This window comes from Palaemon carinicauda, chromosome 10 (genome assembly GCF_036898095.1).
Source record: "Palaemon carinicauda isolate YSFRI2023 chromosome 10, ASM3689809v2, whole genome shotgun sequence".
In the NCBI taxonomy this organism is placed as follows: domain Eukaryota; kingdom Metazoa; phylum Arthropoda; class Malacostraca; order Decapoda; family Palaemonidae; genus Palaemon; species Palaemon carinicauda.
In genome coordinates this window covers 63950146-63973020 of record NC_090734.1, presented here as the reverse complement: position 1 = coordinate 63973020, position 22875 = coordinate 63950146, and positions in this window count along the sequence as shown.

Genomic DNA, 22875 nt, shown 5'->3' with positions numbered 1-22875 from the left:
AGGTAATAGTTATAAAAGATAATTTTTATAGGTAATAGTTATAACTATTAAGAATAAAATTTTGTTAGTCGCAAACTTATCATAAGGTTAGTAAAACATGTTTGAGCATTAAAGGTTATTTAATTCAATACTTATCATATGAGAACTCACTTTATTTCTATATTTGTTCATAACCTCTCTAGGATTTTGAACATGTTACCAACAGGAAGAAACAACTAAGGACAATGGTAGAGATGGTATTGAAGATTTTTTACATCTTCCCCATAGGGATTTGTATCCTGGTCAGCTGCTGAGGCGGGTTAGCACTGTGAGCTGACAGAGCTAAGTTCCAAGGATTGGAAGGCCCTTCAGGCAGCATGGCCATTCAGGCAGCATGGTCGTTCAGGTGGTGTGACCGTCAGGTGGTCAACGCAACATGGTGATTGGTTAGAGAGTAGATAGATGGTCGGCTGTTGAGGGGACACAACTGTTGGCGGCTCAGCGCTACGAGCTGACTAAATTCAGTTCGTATGACTGTTTAACTGTGTAGGCAGGGTGGCAATCAGGGGGTCAACGCAGTGTTTCCTCTTGTTAGAGTGTAGAGAGCTGGTCGGCTGCTGATACTGCATGACTGTTGGCGGGTCAGCCCTGGGAGTTGACTGAGCGGAGTTGAGAGGATTGGGAGGCCATTTAGACAGCCTGGCCATCGGGGGGTCAAGTCGACATGGCAGCTGGTTAAAAAGTAGAGAGCCAGTAAGCTGTTAATGAAGCACGATTGTTGGTGGGTCAGAGATGCGACTGACTGGGTTGAGTTCAGATGACTGGGTAGACGATCGGTCAGCGTGTCCGTAGGGCTGTTAACCTGGCATAGCGGCTCATTAGAAAGTAGAGAGCTGGTCAGCTGCCGAGGCCAGTTGGCACTCTGTACAGATTGAGTTCAGAGGATTGGGTAGGTGCTCAGGGGATGTGACCATCAGGCGGTCAATGCGGAGATGCAACTTGTTGAAGAGTAGGAAGCTGGTCGGTTGCTGTAGCGGTTTGACTGCTGGCGGCTCACAACAATGAACTGATTGGGCAGAGTTCATAAGATTGTGGTCGCTCGGTGTGGCATGTCTGTCACGTAGTCAACACGGACTGGCGGCTTGATAGAGAGTAGAAAGCTAGTCGGCAGCAAAAGTGGCCTGACTGTTGGTGGGTCAACACTCTTAGCTAACTAAGATAACTTCAGATTATTGGATGGCCATTTAACCGGCTTGGCTATCTGGTGTTCAATATAGAGAGCTGTTCGGCTGCTGAGAAGGCACGACTGCGGGTGGGTAGCGTTGTGAGCTGACTTGGTTGAGTGGCTGCTGGCTCTCGATATGTCAAGGTTTGTGATATTCAAGCTAAAGAATCATCAAGCACTGTTGTTACTGGCTGGGGTGTATGCAAATTCTCTTAGGAGAAACTTCATTAAACCTTGACAAGATTGGTGTAGGGAAGTGAAATCATGGGGTTCGTCGTACTCTTTGTCGTGCATGAGGACCTTCAATAAGGACCACCAGGAGTGCCAGAATTCGATCCTGCCATCAAATACGGGAGGATCTGGATTGGGCAGTGGGCCTGTAAAACCATTGTTGGTTGGATTGGGGGGAGTTGGTGAGGAACCCAGGAACATAAGTGGTAGACTACCCTTAAATCTGCACTTTTTTGTGTAGATGCAATAATTCCTCCTTTACTTGAACCAGATGGCTCAGTCACTCACTGTCCATAGGAAAAGGCTGATGTGTTTGACATTAAGCAGATTAATGGGAATTCGAACTTCGTTATTCTTGTTTTCCTGAAGCTAAACTAACTAGATTAGCTTTCCGATCTCGGGAAATTAAAGGTCTGTTGATGGACCTTGAAGCTTATGGAGGTGTAGACCAATGTGGTATTTTTTCTTGATTTTTTTTCTAGACTACAGATTTCTCAGCTCCAAAATTATCTGTAATTTTGCGCAATTTTGCAAGAAGAGGAGCTTTTAGCACTTGAAGACTTTCCTATGTTACTCCACTATGTAAATGTATTTGTGGTATCTCAAGTCCAATAGATTGCCGCCCAAATTCCATAACTCGTGTATAATATAAAGTTTTTGAACGTCTTTTTCTGGCAAAATATATCAATAGGTTTGCGGAAGGTAATCATCTGTTCCCTAGTTTACAATTTGGATTTCATAAAAGCCTTGCACCATGTGATGCAATTCTTACAATTTCCAGTGTTGTACATAAATTCCTTGATTGTGGTCAGGAAGATTGTATGATTGGCGTTGATTTTAGTGCTGCCTTTCACCGTGTTAATCATGAGGCCCTTGTTTTCAAACTCAAACAGTAGGGAGTGGCTGGGTCGTTTCTTAGCATCATTATTGATTTTTTTTTATTAATAAATTGTAAAGCGCTGTTGCTGATGGCAACCATAGTGAGTATAGGAATGTGAAATCTGGTGTTCCACAGGGTAGTGTACTTGGCCTATTACTTTTTATACTATATACACATGACATGGGATTTTGCCTAGGAAACAAGCTTGTTACATGTGCAGATGATGACACTCTCTTTGCATCAATTCCATCTCCTAAATGTGGATATGGGAATGCTGAATCCATTAATAGAGAAAAATAAAAAACGATTGTATGATGCAAATTATGGGTATGAAGTTGAATCCTAACAAAACCCAAAGTATGATTGTAAGTAGGTTCGGATCTCAGCATTGACTATGTTTCTTTAACTTTGTATGACTCCTTTAAAATTTTAGGTGTGATTCTCGACAGTATATTTACTTTTGAAAAACACTTTAGGTCTGTCTTCTTCAATTGCACAAAAAATTGGCATATTGAGAAAGTCTTTTAAGATTTTTGGTGATCAATGTATCCTGAAGAAAAGTTTTAATTCTTTCATTTTACGTTGTTTCGAGTATTGTTCTCCTGTCTGGTGTTAAGCTGCTGATACTTATGTTAATTTGTTTGACAGGAATTTAGGGTGTATTAAATTTCTTAATCCTAATCTAGGTATTAATCTTTGGCACCATCAGTTCAATTAGTTCATTATGCATGTTGCATGTGATTTTTTATAATGCTGACCATTCTTTACATTTTTTCTGGACAGTTCCATCCTGTTCGTAATACTAGGTATGCAGTTAATTCTAATAGTCAGCCCTTCTCCACCATGAGGCTCAATAATACACAGTAATCTAGAAGTTTCATTCCATCTATGACCAAGTTGTGTAATGATCTTTGTAATCGGGTAGTTGAATCAGAAGAACTTCAGAAGTTCATGTTGAACAGGCTGACATAAGTCTTTTTATAGTCTATATATGAATTATCTGTTTTAATATTGTTATTTTTTATTCTTGCTTTTCCAAATAGGGTTGTAGCTTGGCTATTATTACTATTAATAATAATAATAATAATAATAATAATAATAATAATAATAATAATAATAATAATAATAATAATAATAATAATAATAATAGTTGTTTTTAATCAATCAAATGTTGATTATATAACAGTCGGCATAGACCTGTATACTATTATGCTTATAGCTACCAATATACCATGCAAGAACATATATAAACATACGACGTATAAGCACATAAAATTTATAAAATATGTCTATCCGCACTTTCCATATTGAATAAAACATGAAATTCAGAGGAACATCGCATATGTATATTATTCTGGCGGACCGAAAACACTTGTAAAATATAACATGGGAATAAACATATAAAAATTATACAATTATTGCGACAGATATTTAAGCCTGTAAACTATAATAAATCCTTATTAGTATAAATATATATGCACATTTCCAATCAAATATTTTGATTTTTCAATCGATATCTATGACTTAACATTTTCGATTGTAATTGCAAGATATTTAAGCCTAAAAAACTACCATTCCTCAATTTTCTTTCCCAAAATTGGGCTTGAGCAATAAATAAATACAGGAGCAGGGATGTCAAGAATATGTTGCAGTCACCATATATAATATAAGATTAAATTCATAGTCAGAAAATTGGTATCTCGAGCAGACGATAGTACGATAATCAAAGTTGCTGACCTGATAAGATAACTGCGCTAAGATTCTACTGCGCAGGGTATAGGGTACACACTTAGACACTTGATGATATTTTTATAGGACAGAAGCATAGGACAGTTTTAGCTACCAAGTGAGTGTATATATATATATATATATATATATATATATATATATATATATATATATATATGAGAATAATAGAAAATGAAATTGAAAAAAAAATAAATACAAAAGAAAATAAAGTTGAAGATGTAACCATGTTCAACCAACATGAAACTGTTATGTTCTAAAAAAAGTATTTCACTAATTATGGGTTATGTTTGTTGTCTGGAATAAGCTATGAAAATGTGAGCTGTCCATGTTCTTCCAAAAGTTTGATAGCAAAAGGTGGTTTTTCTTTCTTATGAAATTAGAGCACGAATGAACAGCGCAGAGTTCAACCTACCATTTATAGTGTGGCATATATGTATACGATGTCATAATAAATATCCCCATGTGAATTACTAATTAGGCAAATCTACAGGAATGTGCGTTTACGTACAGTGTCATTCTGTGTACAGTAATCCAGCGTGGTATTGCGCCATAGGATTACATACGTACATGGGTTCACCAAAGGTTGATGTTGAAATGCATGATGATGTAGTAATCAGGTGACATTACTTTGTTTCGGGTCACATGAGATGTGATAATCCAATAATCGGCCGTCATGACATAGCGCTTCTGGCATAATACTAAAACCCCATATGATGAATTTGTCGTTGTGATTGCACAGTAGTCTGAGTGCACAAAGAAACTCATAGTCATGATCCCTTTGAAGATTGTACAAAACAGTATATACTGCCATTTGACCAGGAATACAAGCTCTACTGTTAAAGATTTATATATATATCAGAAATTTCTTGTTTCACCTTTTTTTTTTCTTATCAAGCGAAATAAACAAAACAATTTTAAGAATATCCGTTTCTCGTGAAGTATCGATTAGAAACATCACTCAATTCCTGCTTGAAAACTTTGCCCTTTTTTATAGGATAAAAACAGTATTGAAATGAAAAACTATTACTCAAACATAAAAATTCTGCAATACTCTTGAGAGAAAATATTCAACCAATCTTCACTTCATTCCTAAGTAGTTAAATGCATTTATGCCATTTTTCGTATGAATAGCCTACGCTAAATTTAAAACGGTGCACCTATGCTCTAACTGACACCTCTTTAATGAGGCACTGCAAGCCCTCACCTAATTTCATTACAATAATCATTCAATAAAGTAGGAAACTCCATTATATCACTCATCACTAATGTGACGGATGAGCATATTGCACAATTAGTTAACGACAACCATGAATATTTTACATTATTAGAAGAGATTTTGCTTTCATCATCAGTATAAAATGGCTCTAATTCTGAAACACTGATTAAGTGGTTGCTTACTCTTTTGTTGTGTTAACACAAGAATTCCTCTTATAACAATGCAATGGGACATTTAATTTTTATAGCATTGATTATTTGACTAGTTAAAATTACATTTTTAATAAGCATATTTTTGGCCAGTTATTGTTTCATTATTTCTTACAGCATGTTCATTAAATATATAAACATATAATGTCCTTCAGTATTTGTAATAAATCAACGATAATTGTACATCTTATAAGGTTGAACTAATGAACGTTCAAAGCACTGGATTTGTCTATTTATATCATATAACTTACATCTATTTCTCTTTCTCCCCACTATTTAGCAGTCCCAATGACATCTCACCTCTTCTAGTTCTCTCATGATAAGTCCATGCAATGGGCCAGATATCATTCCGAAGTTTCTTCAAGCACATTCTTTTTATTTACAAAAAATAAGCAATATGAATATTATGTCATACTAAAATATACATTGCTAAATATCGTGGCTCAGTAAGTTATGCGTTAATTTCTATTCTCCTCACCCACGCCCAAAAAAGTCTATCTTAACATATGAGCATACACAATTTATTTTTACCGTAAACTATGCGTTATACAACTCCTCTTATGTGTTAATTTTTATGGAATAAGTTATGGGGTTCTAACTAATATCATGTATATAGTCATGTAGTGCTGAAAAAGAGTTAAACACAAATATCTTTTTGAATAAAAAAAGAAGGAAAAAAAAACACTAAGAATAGTCTGAGAGGTACTGTATTTTTATTTTCAAAATAAACATTGATACCATCTGATATTTATATGAAAAGTTTGACAGACTAGTTCCGCCCTCTTCTTTGTAAAGACATAAGATTCTTGTTCAGGAAACTAATATCTAAACTTAATAGATGTAGAAAAGGAAAAGGCTTTTTTCAAATGCACCTAATTTACATGTGAAAATGTGTCAAATAGAAATTACTTTATTTAATAAGATTCAATGTGTCATTTATAATATTGCATATTCTTCAATTTAATTTTTACCTATATCCTCAAGACCAAAAGCACTTGATCAGAAAAAAAAATTTTTTTTCCAAACATAGACGATATAAATGATTATATTTGATGAGATACCATCAGCAATTCATTGTTTTTTTTTTTTTTAATATTTTCTTAAGAACAGTAATCAGTCCCTGATGACTGTTTAAAAGATTTTAAGTTCTACATTTAAACCTACATGGAGGCCTTCACATCTTGGGTAATTTTAGATATTTCTTCAAGGAAATAATTTTTATAGGGATTAGTAAGATATTGATTATTAAATATCATTATTCATCTTACAATATTTTCAAGTTATTAAAGTTTTAGATTATTGGAAGTCTGATTCTTTTTTTCTAACGTTACTGCACAAATAAGATTCAGTTTATTTTCCTTAACATTAATCTCTACTATTCCATATCATTAGATTCATGCGATTAAGCACCTTCTATCGATTTAAAAGCTTTAGCGGGTATCTACAGTATACAAGTATGTTTACTAGCTACCTGAATCGTCGTAGGTTTTAATGAAGGATAATCCTTATCGTTGAACATTGTTTTCTTATCCTAATCGTTTCAAGATTACTAAGAGATGGAATGCTTGCATCATTTCCATAGCAGTTAAACGACCAAAATTAGAATTTATTTACATTAAGTGATTTTATCAAAAACACATCAAACTAGTTTTCCATTGTGCCTCTTCACAAAACTACCTACAGTAGAATAAATGGTTTGTCTCTTAGACACTTAATCACATATTTTAAGATTATTGAGGATTTCAGAATATATCAATAGCAATGAATCCATCCGTTATTAATATATCCACCTTTCCACATCACAGTATGTATCTTATAAGAAAGTTCACAATCATTCATATCACTAAGTACAACATAACGAAAAATATACCTCAATTTTGAACTTTTGAGGTAATTCTGGGTTTCTGTCAATAAGTATGAATCATGTTTTGAACACTCCATACTTAAAGCATAACCTAATGAATGTTGCCCAAAAAGACTTAATTTTGTTCTTTGTGACAGGCAAAATATCCTTCTACATCCCTTTTTTGACTAGTTATCAGATATTGATTTATTTTATTACTGTACATAACTTGCTGCTTTCAAGTTTTCTAGCCCCTTCACTTCCCCAGATATTATATTCCTGAGAACTTTAAGGTAATTAAAGTCATTCTATTATGGAATACAATTATGGTAAACTAGAGTGGTTTTAGAGATGGATCTAGTTAGTGATCATTATCATATCCCACTTCAGCTACTGAATTGGAGATATATTCCCAATAAATAATTCTTTAACAAAATACACACATTACATATATTGTATTAGAGCATATTATTAGTTCATCTCTCCGACTTCCTCGATAATAAGAATATCATTTGCCCATAGCTTTTTATTTGCGCTATCAAGCGTGTTCAAGATATTAATATCACCCATACTACTAACACAACTTAACATACACCCTTTTCAATACTCTTCTTTTCTCTTTACTGACTACATTACCAATCACTCTCAGAACGCTTAGATGTCCCCACTAACGACGAATTTATTTTTCTTGCTAATCTGCCCATCCTTCAACTCTTAATTTTTTTTGCACACCACGTGCCTTGTGCAAACATATCTGGGCTGCTTTAATTTTTTTTCTTGTGCTCTCATTTTACTGAAAATATTTATTTGCACACGGGGTAGATGGCTTTGCAATCATTTCATATATTCAAGCAATGTTTCTGGACATTGTCTGCTGCTTTACTTGTTTCTTCATATTTCCTGTAGGGGGTCTTAACTTATCCTACCACCTTCTGTAAACTAGTAACATATACAAGTCAATCATATTAAAGATACTTATAAGGAGTTTATGTCTATTGTCAATATAATTGGAATATGAATACAGTAATACCTTGATAAATGAGCATAATGCGTTCCAGGATCGAACTGGTATGTTAATGCACTAGTATTCCAAAAAGAATTTTCCCCTATAAAGTTAATGAAAAAAAAATCAATCCATTCCCACTCTCTTAAAAACACTCAAATCAATGATATAACAATTGAAAAACATGTTTTTAATTGTTCCAATACTTATCCTTCATTCGCAATATGACATAAATGATGGTTGGACTGTGATGTACCATAAAATGTGGCTTTATTAGAGCGTTCTTACATTCGAGACAGACTGTAGTGGCTAACGTTGGTGTGTGTGGAGGAGGAAGGAAGGAAGGGAATGAGAGATATTTTTTCTTTTTATTTTCTTTTTACTGATCCTCACTTGTCTTAGCTCTTTTTGCCTCGATTTTTCTTTTACTTTAAGCAGGCCTTTTAAATGAATTCCAAGTGGATATATATTCCCAAGATAGAATTTGGTATTAAATGCCTTTCGTGGGTGATATTTACTTTAATTAAAATCACGTGTGCTTATGATATATGTTCATTAAAATAACCACGTGTTGCAAACTCACGATTCGGCTATCATGGTGGAGATGGGTTTATTTCAAGTCCATGAACAGATTCCTGAATTCGACAGGAATATGTAGGGAGACTTGTCAAAAACTTTTGTCTCTCTTGATAGCTCAGTCGGTAAGGTCCCTGCCAGCATGGTTTCCAGCCGTACAGGTGGTGGTTCGAATCCCCACCCGGCCAGAAGCTGTTACCATAAAATGAGTTCCAAGTGGATATATATTCCCAAGATAGAATTCGGTATTAAATGCCTTTCGTGGGTGATATTTACATTAATTAAAATCACGTGTGCTTGTGATATATGTTCATTTAAATAACCACGTGTTGCAAACTCACGATTCAGCTATCATGGTTGAGATGGGTTTATTTCAAGTCCATGAACAGATTCCTGAATTCGACAGGAATATGTAGGGAGACTTGTCATAAACTTTTGTCTCTCTTGATAGCTCAGTCGGTAGGGTCCCTGCCAGCAATGATTCCAGCCGTACAGGTGGTGGTTCGAAACCCCACCCGGCCAGAAGCTGTTACCATAAAATGAGTTCCAAGTGGATATATATTCCCAAGATAGAATTCGGTATTAAATGCCTTTCGTGGGTGATATTTATATTAATTAAAATCACGTGTGCTTGTGATATATGTTCATTAAAATAACCACGTGTTGCAAACTCACGATTCAGCTATCATGTTGGAGATTGGTTTATTTCAAGTCCATGAACAGATTCCTGAATTCGACAGGAATATGTAGGGAGACTTGTCTTAAACTTTTGTGTCTCTTGATAGCTCAATCGGTAGGGTCCCTGCCAGCATGGTTTCCAGCCGTACAGGTGGTGGTTCGAATCCCCACCCGGCCAGAAGCTGTTACCATAAAATGAATTCCAAGTGGACATATATTCCCAAGATAGAATTCGGTATTAAATGCCTTTCGTGGGTGATATTTACATTAATTAAAATCACGTGTGCTTGTGATATATGTTCATTTAAATAACCACGTGTTGCAAACTCACGATTCAGCTATCATGGTGGAGATGGGTTTATTTCAAGTCCATGAACAGATTCCTGAATTCGACAGGAATATGTAGGGAGACTTGTCATAAACTTTTGTCTCTCTTGCTAGCTCAGTCGGTTGGGTCCCTGCCAGCATAGTTTCCAGCCGTACAGGTGGTGGTTCGAATCCCCACCCGGCCAGAAGCTGTTACCATAAATTGAATTCCAAGTGGATATATATTCCCAAGATAGAATTCGGTATTAAATGCCTTTCGTGGGTGATATTTACATTAATTAAAATCACGTGTGCTTGTGATATATGTTCATTAAAATAACCACGTGTTGCAAACTCACAATTCAGCTATCATGGTGGAGATGGGTTTATTTTAAGTCCATGAACAGATTCCTGAATTCGACAGGAATATGTAGGGAGACTTGTCACAAACTTTTGTCTCTCTTGATAGCTCAGTCGGTAGGGTCCCTGCCAGCATGGTTTCCAGCCGTACAGGTGGTGGTTCAAATCCCCACCCGGCCAGAAGCTGTTACCATAAAATGAATTCCAAGTGGATATATATTCCCAAGATAGAATTCGGTATTAAATGCCTTTCGTGGGTGATATTTACATTAATTAAAATCACGTGTGCTTGTGATATATGTTCATTTATATATATATATATATATATATATATATATATATATATATATATATATATATATATATATATATATATATATATATATATATATATATATATATATATATATATATATATATATATATATATATATATATATATATATATATATATATATATATTTATACTGATAAATATATATACATATATATACATTTATATATATATATATATATATATATATATATATATATATATATATATATATATATATATATATATATATATATATATATATATATATATATATATATGATAAATATTTGCACATTTAAACGTATTTCTTTCATATCTCAAATTAGCCATATATATTAATACATTAAAGTCTGGATTCTCTTAACGACCTGGGGATCAGAGCCCCAGGCGGAACCGCCCAAAGACTATGATACCGGTCCAGCGGGGATTTGAACCCTCGTCCAGGATATCTGTATGCCAGTTAACTTACTTAGACTTTACTTGAAAATGTAACATACCAACTCTAATCTATAACACATTAAAGATGACATTTGAAGAGAACCTAAATGTGTGTTAACTACAGTATCACATTAATATATATATATATATATATATATATATATATATATATATATATATATATATATATATATATATATATATATATATATATATATATATATATATATATATGTGTGTGTGTGTGTGGGTGTTTATATATATATATATATATATATATATATATATATATATATATATATATATATATATATATATATATATATATATATATATATATATATTAGTGTGCTACTGTGTGAAACATTAAGCTGGTAGATCGGTGCATACAAAGGATCTTTTTGATAATCAGGTGTTGCAGAATCTGCGCGGTTTATATTTTCCTATATTGAAAAACTTCTTTATTATTTTGATAGATCATTAAAGTTTTCTTATCTGAGACTTGGGGAATTAAGTTTATTGTAATTTGAAGATTTCTTAGTTGAACAGAAATAAATGAAAAATCACCAATACTGTGAAGTTTTAGATATCGGAAGTTGTCACAAATGCTTTTCCATATTTGATGTATTTTGCATGATACAGAGGAAGCTGGAATGATTTTGTCCTTTGATCGATTTATCTTTAAGAAGTTTTTTAAAAGCTCCTGTAATGTAACCAAACAGAATTTTTTGTTAAAACTGTGGCTACAAGTTCAAACATTGCAAACGATAACGTCAATGATAGGTGTCTTCATAGACATGAATGTTGGTAGTCTGTTTCAAGTAAACATGTTTGTCAAAGGCTTCAAAAAGAGGTTAAATGTGTAAATCATTCAATCGGAACATTTATTTTTCTCTCCATTTCTTTCCTCTCCCTTTCTTTGGTATTATCTAGGGTCAACCGGCACGGTGCGCTATAATGCAATTTAATGTTTTATTATGTTTATATCTGTAGAGAATGCGGAGTGAAGTGAGGACTAGAATTTTTTCGCGTTACGAAGTATAGCGAAAAATAATTGTCCTAACGACATGTAAGCAGATCTTAAGTGTCTTGTTACTTAAGTTCAGTTGTTATGTAGGCAGTGGCCAATGAGAATTTAGTGTTGGGTGAAACGTATTCGATGTTTGAAGAGGTATTTAGTAAGTGGTCACTTTCTAGCGCACGCTAGCCCGAGCAGGTCGAATTTATTATTAATATTATCATTATTATTTATTAGTAGTACAAGAATGAGGTCCCACCACTCAAATTTGGCTTACTCTGCATTATTGCCGTGGATACACAGGTTTCCATAGTTTTTTCAAAACTTGAGATTTTGTTTTTTATCTATGGTTTTTCCTGGGCGGCAGAGGAGGCTTATATGTTAATTTGAAAGTTTGTTCATTTTGTTTTAAATATGCACTGCTATATCAGTACAGAAGTTTGTAGAAGTTATTGGAATATGTGATGTTACATCTATATTGTTTTCTAAAAGTATGATTCATTGGAAAAATAAACCTGGCGTCAACCGGCACGGTGCGCTATAATGTAATTTAATGTTTTATTATGTTTATATCTGTAGAGAATGCGGAGTGAAGTGAGGACCTTCTTTCTCACGGGACTTGGTTTGTGTTTACTCTTCATGAAAAATTTTACATTGCTGAGGTTTGGCAATCGCATCCTGCCTAGAAAATGACTATGGCAGTTCTCACACTTCTCTTACTTCCACAATGACCTGTAGGTCATGTGTTTTAATCAAGTAATATCTAATATATTACATTAGCTAGGTCAGCTACCTAAATTTTAACAATTTAACAATACATCAAAATATGTTTACTAGGAGTGTGACTGGATATATATATATATATATATATATATATATATATATATATATATATATATATATATATATATATATATATATATATATATATATATATATATATATATATATATATATATATATATATATATATATATATATATATATATATATATATATATATATATATATATATATATATATATATATATATATATATATATATATATATATATATATATATATATATATATATATATATATATATATATATATATATATATATATATATATATATATATATATTATTTTTTTATTTTTTTTAACTTTAGTCATAAGCAAATGAGGACGAATGTTCAAATAGGCATATTAAAGAATAATAATAATGCATGCTTAAAAAATATTGCCAAAACAAAGAAAAAATGCATGATAAATACAGATCACATATATGGTACATTACTAGCAAACGATTATATGGTACCCCCCCAAAAAATACTGATATACATATGATTCGGTAACTTTGTTAAAGAATAGTTGTTACCTTTGTCAAAAACATAGATTATTATAATACGATAACTAATAAAATTATTTGTTACCTTGGTAAAGATACAATTTTAGTGCACAAACACGAATTCCTGGTACGTACACGTACCACGGTTTCGTACACACACACACACACACACACACATGTATATATATATATATATATATATATATATATATATATATATATATATATATATATATATATATATATATATATATATATATATATATATATATATATATATATATATCCAAATAAGCCATATATATTTTTGATACATTAATGTCTGGATTCTCTTAACGACCTCGGGATCAGAGCCCCAGGCGAAATCACACAAAGACAAGAGCTTGGCTCCGGCCGGGAATCGAACCCTGGTCGGCAAGCTTGTACAAACAGTGACTAACCCACTTGGCCACGAAGAAAGATAAAAGTCAATGGCAATTCTTCTGTACTTATACCTGTCGAATTCAGGTATTTTGTACTTAGAATTGAAATCAACCCATCTTCACCATCGTAGCTAATTGGTAGTTTGTTACTTGGCATTCAATTAATGATAAATTTTGCACATTTTTACGTGTTTTTCATATTCAAATAAGCCATATTTGTGTGATTTCGCCTGGGGCTCTGATCCCGAGGTCGTTAAGAGAATCCAGACATTAATGTATCAAAAATATATATGGCTTATTTGAATATGAAAAACACGTAAAAATGTGCAAAATTTATCATTAATTGAATGCCAAGTAACAAACTACCAATTAGCTACGATGGTGAAGATGGGTTGATTTCAATTCTAAGTACAAAATACCTGAATTCGACAGGTATAAGTACAGAAGAATTGCCATTGACTTTTATCTTTCTTCGTGGCCAAGTGGGTTAGTCACTGTCTGTACAAGCTTGCCGACCAGGGTTCGATTCCCGGCCGGAGCCAAGCTCTTGTCTTTGTGTGATTTCGCCTGGGGCTCTGATCCTGAGGTCGTTAAGAGAATCCAGACATTAATGTATCAAAAATATATATGGCTTATTTGAATATGAAAAACACGTAAAAATGTGCAAAATTTATCATTAATTGAATGCCAAGTAACAAACTACCAATTAGCTACGATGGTGAAGATGGGTTGATTTCAATTCTAAGAACAAAATACCTGAATTCGACAGGTATAAGTACAGAAGAATTGCCATTGACTTTTATCTTTCTTCGTGGCCAAGTGGGTTAGTCACTGTCTGTACAAGCTTGCCGACCAGGGTTCGATTCCCGGCCGGAGCCAAGCTCTTGTCTTTGTGTGATTTCGCCTGGGGCTCTGATCCCGAGGTCGTTAAGAGAATCCAGACATTAACGTATCAAAAATATACATGGCTTATTTGAATATGAAAAACACGTAAAAATGTGCAAAATTTATCATTAATTGAATGCCAAGTAACAAACTACCAATTAGCTACGATGGTGAAGATGGGTTGATTTCAATTCTAAGTACAAAATACCTGAATTCGACAGGTATAAGTACAGAAGAATTGCCATTGACTTTTATCTTTCTTCGTGGCCAAGTGGGTTAGTCACTGTCTGTACAAGCTTGCCGACCAGGGTTCGATTCCCGGCCGGAGCCAAGCTCTTGTCTTTGTGTGATTTCGCCTGGGGCTCTGATCCCGAGGTCGTTAAGAGAATCCAGACATTAATGTATCAAAAATATATATGGCTTATTTGAATATGAAAAACACGTAAAAATGTGCAAAATTTATCATTAATTGAATGCCAAGTAACAAACTACCAATTAGCTACGATGGTGAAGATGGGTTGATTTCAATTCTAAGTACAAAATACCTGAATTCGACAGGTATAAGTACAGAAGAATTGCCATTGACTTGTATCTTTCTTCGTGGCCAAGTGGGTTAGTCACTGTCTGTACAAGCTTGCCGACCAGGGTTCGATTCCCGGCCGGAGCCAAGCTCTTGTCTTTGTGTGATTTTGCCTGGGGCTCTGATCCCGAGGTCGTTAAGAGAATCCAGACATTAATGTATCAAAAATATACATGGCTTATTTGAATATGAAAAACACATAAAAATGTGCAAAATTTATCATATATATATATATACTGTATATATATATATATATATATATATATATATATATATATATATATATATATATATATATATATATATATATATATATATATATATATATATATATATATATATATATATATATATATATATATATATATATATATATATATATATATATATAGGGCTTATATATTTTATTAGATGCCCTTATTCTGTTTTTTAACATTCAGGCTAATATATTTTATTAGATGCCGAAAAAATTATTTATTTTTTAAATGTTTTTTAAATGTTTTTTAAAATGCAAATGTTCTATAGTCTCTTCTATTACATATTACTAGCGTACTAACTGCTTTTCGTGCACAACACTTTTCCAAGACAATAATACTCCTTTGAACGAATTAAGGGGCCAGTTTCAAACGGCTTTAAATTGAATTAGATAAGGAGTTTTATCTGGACATGGCAAAACGTTCTGTTTGATCTCAATACTGTTACTCTTTAACCTACGCCAAACAAGGATGTTAACGGCGATAAATATCATCACTGTAACACTTATTTCTGCTAGTAGTGTGTATAATCGACGTTCTTCATAAGTTGGTGTCGGGTGGTCCATCTCGGTCAATTTCATCAACTGCTTAACCACATGTGCATTGTATGGTAGAGGTAAAGATGGAATTGTTGTTGACCATGTGAAGTTCGCGAAGTAGGCTCGTTCTCTGATGATAGTCTTGATTCCATGCACCGTATAATTCGGGGACGTTCCGATACAACCATCTGCTGCAACGAAGATTTGGGAATAGGACGTGAATCCGTCCGGGCATAATACATTGAAGCTGGCATTGTCGTATCGTATCCACGAGCCGTTGTTCAGTCTGCAATTGAACTTATTATTGTCAAAGGGTAAAGTCTATCCAGACAATTTTCATTTGTATGGGAGAGAGCACCATCTAGCACTATACCTAACTCGCATGAATCCATTAAGTTTTTATGGAATTCAAGTGAGTCAGCTGTACATATTTTTTTGTCCATTGCCTCTGAACAGTGAGTTAATTTATTTAAGTCTTTAATGACCGTATATGTTTCCTTGTCTGGGGAAATCAATACGTGTCCTGTCAAACTGGATATTACTGAATTTGAGTGATTCGTAATGAAAGTCAGAAATGGTGATATCCTGTAAGATTGCCAGGCATCGGAAGAATCAAAGGGAATTGCAATCATAATCCTGTGATTTTCAATGCTTACTGTAATTAGGCTGTAATAAAATTCTAACCTACGTGCGTCTAGCAAAGGAATATAACCTAATTTCTCCCGTCCGTTCTCCACATTTAACGTTAAGTCTCTTATTGGCAACAAATGGGGTGACAGTACACCTTTAGTCGCTAACGTGATAGCTTCCACATAGTCTTTTGATTTCTCAATGACATGTGCAATTCTATTATGTATGTGATCTATTTTTGAATCATAATACGTTAACGTTGCCAACAAATCCTGTACTTCCATAATCTGATTGATATTACTAGAATGTTCATTTACCAAACCCATAATTTGATTGATTGAAGCTAACAGATTCCTTAGTTCTGATATAATCAATTCATCTTCATGAGTCAAAAACTAAATTTTCTTATTTTGATACTAATCTTAAGACGATTGGAAATTCCTAAACCTAAACTTGCAATAGAACCAAAGATGTTTAGTGCAGCAAAAATAAACGGGTTACGTTTCTCAAGATTATCGTGTCCTACAGTCCACATCAAAAGGTTACGAGCCAAAGATTCTGCCTCGTAAGTCTTATTTTGCAAGTCATCAGATAGCATCTCTGCAACTTTTAGTGTCGATGCAAGGGAACTCTCTGTATTAAAAGGAAAATGTCTTCTATGCATTTCATTTAATGAGACAGCAAACCTTGAAATGGCGCTCTTTAAGCTAGTGACGTCATTCTCTGCGAGAAAAATTGCTTGCATACGCACTTCAACAACTATGTTACTTGATGTAATAAAAACGTCTTCTTGTCTTTCAACTATAGTGCCATATTTAAAATCTATACTTTTAGTTTTAGAGCTCACCCCACACGAGAAAAATGTCTGAGCGAACAATATCACTCCCAACAACAAAAACTTCATCTTGGAAACCTGTAACGAAAAAAATATTTGTAATTATTCCTGTATTAAGAAGAAAAACTTTTAACATATAATGTAATAAAAAAAATAAAAATCTTTCCCTCACTTCTTTCCCTCTTATTTTAATTTTTTATGTGAGCCAATGGTACGATTCTCTCATCAGTGGGTTGGGATACGTTTTAAACTCTAAACCTATTGGCCGTTAATGTTTCCAAAATGTTAAATGGGCCTTCAAACTTAGGTGTTAGTTTATAATTGAGTCCTTTACGTACATTTACCTGTATGTATACATTATCACCAACGGTATATGTTTTCGTTGGCTTCGCTATTTTATCCTTTTCATTATGATTTGTGATTCTTCTAAATTCTTTCGAAGGATATCAAAACGACTTTTGCTTGCATTTATACATTCTTTTAAAGGATTTGATAAATTAGTTGTAGGCGTTAATACATGGAAAGGCGTTCTAACTGGGGTACCATACAATGCTTCGTGCGGTGACATTTTAATTGATATATAATATGAATGATTCAGAGTACTTAGTACCGCAGGTATTGCAATATCCAAGTTGGGGTCTGATCCCCCTAGTGTTACTCTTAATATATTCAAAACCTTCCTATTTGCTCTTTCCATTAGCCCATTCGACTCTGTGTGATATATCATGGTATTTATTTTCTTTATGCTTAGGAATTCACACAATGAGGTAAGAAAGTGATTATCAAATTCTCCACCTGAGTCTGAGATTATCATGTGTGGAATTCCATGTTTACAAATGTAACACTCGTAAAACTTCCTAGCGCATTCAATCGCAGTTTTAGTTTTAAGCGCTATTAGTTCTGTATATCGAGTTGAAGCATCTACAATTACTAAGAGGTGCTTATTTCCTCTGTCTGACTCGTAAAATCCTGTTAAAAAATCTAAATGTATCCTTTCAAGGGGTTGATTGGGCACGGGGTAAGCCCCTAGGCTGACAGGTGTTTTCATATGCCCTTTGTTTTTCTGACATGTGCGACCATTAGCTATGTGTTTTTTTATATCTGTAAGCATCGTATGCCAATAAAACAATGATTTGGCTTTCTGTGACATTAATGAAAACCCTGTGTGTCCATGCAATGGATTTGCATGCAACCAATTCAGAACAGTGGAAATAAGTGAGATTGGTACCACTACCTGGTCGTTAGTTACATGTGGTGTATTGCGGGTTTTCCTTGTCACGGTCCTACACAGATTATTGTCTTTGATTATATAATTCTTCTGCTTATACTTTATATATTCCTTTTCCTTATGATTGCCTTTCAAAGCATTTATAATTTTTTCTAATTTCTGATATTTTCTTTGCTCAGTCTGTATTAATTCAGCACTCCAGCCTATGACACCATAAAACCCAAATAGACTAATTCTGTTTTGAAAAATTCACACTTACTAATCTTTACACTTAAGTTATGTTGTCTTAGTCTCTGTAATACTAGTTCTAATTTATGTAGATGTTCTTCTAAGGTGTTGGAAAAGATTACAAGGTCGTCCATAGAGGCATGCAATATATCCCCTAGCAAGACTCCAAACACTATGTTAATCATTCTTGTAAATGTTATGGGAGCACAACGTAAACCAAAAGGCATCCGTAAAAATTCATAATGTCCCCTGGCTATGCTGAAGGCTGTGTATGGGATACTATTTTCTTCTAATGATATCTGGTGAAAGCCTTTAAGTAAGTCAAAACTGGCAAAATATTTACTCTGACCTAACAAAGATAAAATATCGTCGGTACATGGCACTGGGAATCGATCAGGGATCGTCTCCTCGTTTAGGCGACGGAAGTCTACGCAGATACGCCATGTTCGATCTTTTTTCGGTACAACTATTAATGGAAAATTATAAGGGCTGTTCGATTTCCTAATGACTTCTTCTAGCATTTCACCTACTTTATCATTTATTTCAGTCTGGAATTTCATAGGGAGACTGTACGAGGGTACATAGATAATTTTCTGCTTGTCCTTTAACCCTATTTGATGCTCGATCACATCTGTTTTTCCTAAGGATCCATCCGTAGTGGAAAAAAAAACATCATGATATTCAGTTAAAAGTCCAAAAATTTTCTGCTGAATTTCTTTGTCTTGAATGTCTTTATTGATTTTATTTTTAATAGATTGCAAAAGGGACTCATCCGCAACTGATTGAGAGTGATTATTTTCAGCAACTGTAAGAATACGATGTTTATAACCTTCTACATCCAAGATATGTTGATTTTTGTGAATTACTAAAGTGGTATTTAAATGATTACAGACTTCAATATTACATTGTTGATGTGAGCCTACTATATAAATAGCTTGTGTGACAGGCAATCCGTTAGTTTTCAAAGTGTCGGAAAGGATTAATATTTCAGATCCCGGTAATGTTTTCTTTACTTGCACTATTAAATTTGAAGGTACGTTTGGCTCGATAGATTGCGTGCAAGATGATATTACGGATGAACGAGAATTATGTTGAGTCGCGTATATTATTTTTTTATTGGTGAGAAAAGTTATTGGTTCTTCAACGTACGTCACTGTTTTATTTGTCGTCTCCTTTTTATCCAAAACTGATTTTAAGGTATTAGAAGACTTATAGAACTTTCCTTTGATATACACGCCGTGCATGGCAGGGGCTAATATAATGTTTTGATTGCCCATAGATGGGTATCCTATAATTACAGCTGGATACATATCAATGTTTTGTACAACAAATGTATCGGCAAACGTGCGCTTACCGACCTTGTACTGAACATGAGTTACGCCTATTACATTTAATTCATTATTTCCTGTACCCGAGGGTCCTACTCTGGATTTTTTTATTGGAAAGTTCGAAAACAACAAATGATGTGTCCTCAAATCCATGATATTACGTGGACTACCAGAGTAAAAAAATAATGTAAATGATCTGTGTTCTAAATTTACAGCATATAATGTTGGTCGTAACTCATTTTGGCTTAATATTGTATGAATTCGTTGCAAATCTACGGAAGCATGCACTGATTTACTTAATTCGTCCGTGTGTTTCGTAGGAAAATCTATTGCCTCACAATGATCTGATAAAAAATTAAATTGATTATTCAATACTACTGATGTTGACATGAATGACCTTGACCAAACATCACTCTCTTCCCCACTGGAGTTAATTATGTGGTATTTTGTTTGCTCTGCACATTCTGAAAATTAGTCTGACCTTACGAGGTCTGGTTTGACAACCCAGGATCAGCGTTTTTCGAAGAACTGTTTGTTTGTTTCGATTTCTGAAGTACATTGACGTTTGGCTGTTTCTTCCTATTGAAATGAGGATTTTTCTTTTTATTTCCATATGGAACTGACTGTGGAATTGACTGTGTATATCTAGGATTTTGTTGTGTCTTACGCGAGTAGCACTGACTATATGAATGAGTCGAACTGTTATGTATCGAACAGAATCTCGTTCTGCAATCCACAATCAAGTGACCTTGACGTTTGCAATTATAACACGTCATTCCCGCAACTTGGCTATTATTAACTACATTTACTTGTTGTGGCTTTGTTTCATTTTTTGCAAAAACTTGGGTTAACACGGGATCAAGATCAGGACACTTATACATGTGTTTCTTTATCTGTTTATATACATCCAATTCCCTACTTGCTGGCGTTAACTTTTTATCAAAACACCGCACTAAAGCTTCAGGCAACATAGGTGTCATGCAAGTTAAATACATTAATCGTAGAAAATCTTTCACGGAAATGTTATCTCCAGTAACCCAAGTGGAATTAGCTAAAATATCTTGATATTCATTAAGCCTATCGGCTATGAGAGCTGCTCTCTCAATAACATTAAGCCGAGTTATAGTGGCTTGATTAAGTCCCTTTCTTAATGTTAAAACTACATCCAAGGCTTCTTCACCCCCATAGACCGCACGTAGCCTAACTTTGAAATCATCCCAGGTAACTGCTTCTTGAAATGAAACACCCCTTAAATACGCACTCGTATCTCCTTTAGTGAAGTCTATAAAACTTTTAGCTTCTTGTAATTGTACAAATGGGTCTATGATTAGTTTGGCATTTAAATGGGCATCGACGGATGAAATCCATGACTCCACATTCTGAAGCAAGAACTCATTAACCCGACCCTGAAAAGGAAGGATTGCAGAGCGAGCATTTACTAGTGTCACAATAGGAAGGGGGTTACCATGTCCTGCTGTTGGGTTACTCGGTCCAGGGGCTGGGCTCACAGGGGGCGTCATGTTTACGGTATTTCTTTTCCTATCCCTACGACCCCTTGCAATCCTATCAAAATATCTATATTAATACAGACTTCCACTGCGTAAACGCATAAGTACTAAATGATAAAGATTATAACAAAATTCCCCAAAACAATGATACTAATACAAACATATTTCCCGAGAACTTCTGAAAGAAAACGGAATTAGCAAATTTTAGACGAGAACTCGAAGTTGAACACAGTTTCCTTTAAATGAGAGGAAATTGAAGATTAGCAAACAACTCACCCCAGTAATAATGGACTATCGACTCGTGGTAACTACACCTCACTGCTCAATACTGAAATGAATAAGAAAATTGTACTTAGCTTCGGTTTATATGGCGAAGTGTAATGTTGTCATTTCCTCTCTCTCTCTCTCTTGATGTTTGGGTGAATGTTTTCGGTCCGATTTCCGTTGAATGTAGTGCTTCCTGGATATGTTTCTTCAATGTTTTGTAAACGTTGAATGTCAGTCCTTGGTTTTCTTAGGATGGTGATTGAAGATCCAGTTCCTCAGTTTGTATAACATTCATTTGTTGGTATTAAATGTTTCATTTCTTCGGTGGACTATGATACTTAGTCAAAATTGTAGATTCATTACTGTTGATTTCTTGAAGATCTTTCTCTGGTTTTTAGAGTTTTATTTGCTGGTTCTTGAAGATATTTCTCTGGTTCTTAGAGTTTTATTCGCTGGTTCTTGAAGATCTTTCTCTGGTTCTTAGAGTTTTACCGCTGCCACCATTTATTAGTGTGCTACTTTAGTTAACACATATTTGGGTTCTCTTCAAATGTCATCTTTAATGTGTTATAGATTAGAGTTGGTATGTTACATCTTCAAGTAAACTCTAAGTAAGTTAACTTTAAAATAGTCTATTCTTTAAGAAGAGTGTTAACATCTCCATCACAGGAGTATAGCTGGTTTGGTCGGATGACCATTCCGTATGACATCGTAAAGTAAACTAATACAAATATCCAATTTCATACTAAAGTCTCCTCATTTATCTCAGCATTTATGCACTTATAGTAAACACAACATTTCTACCGGAAGATAC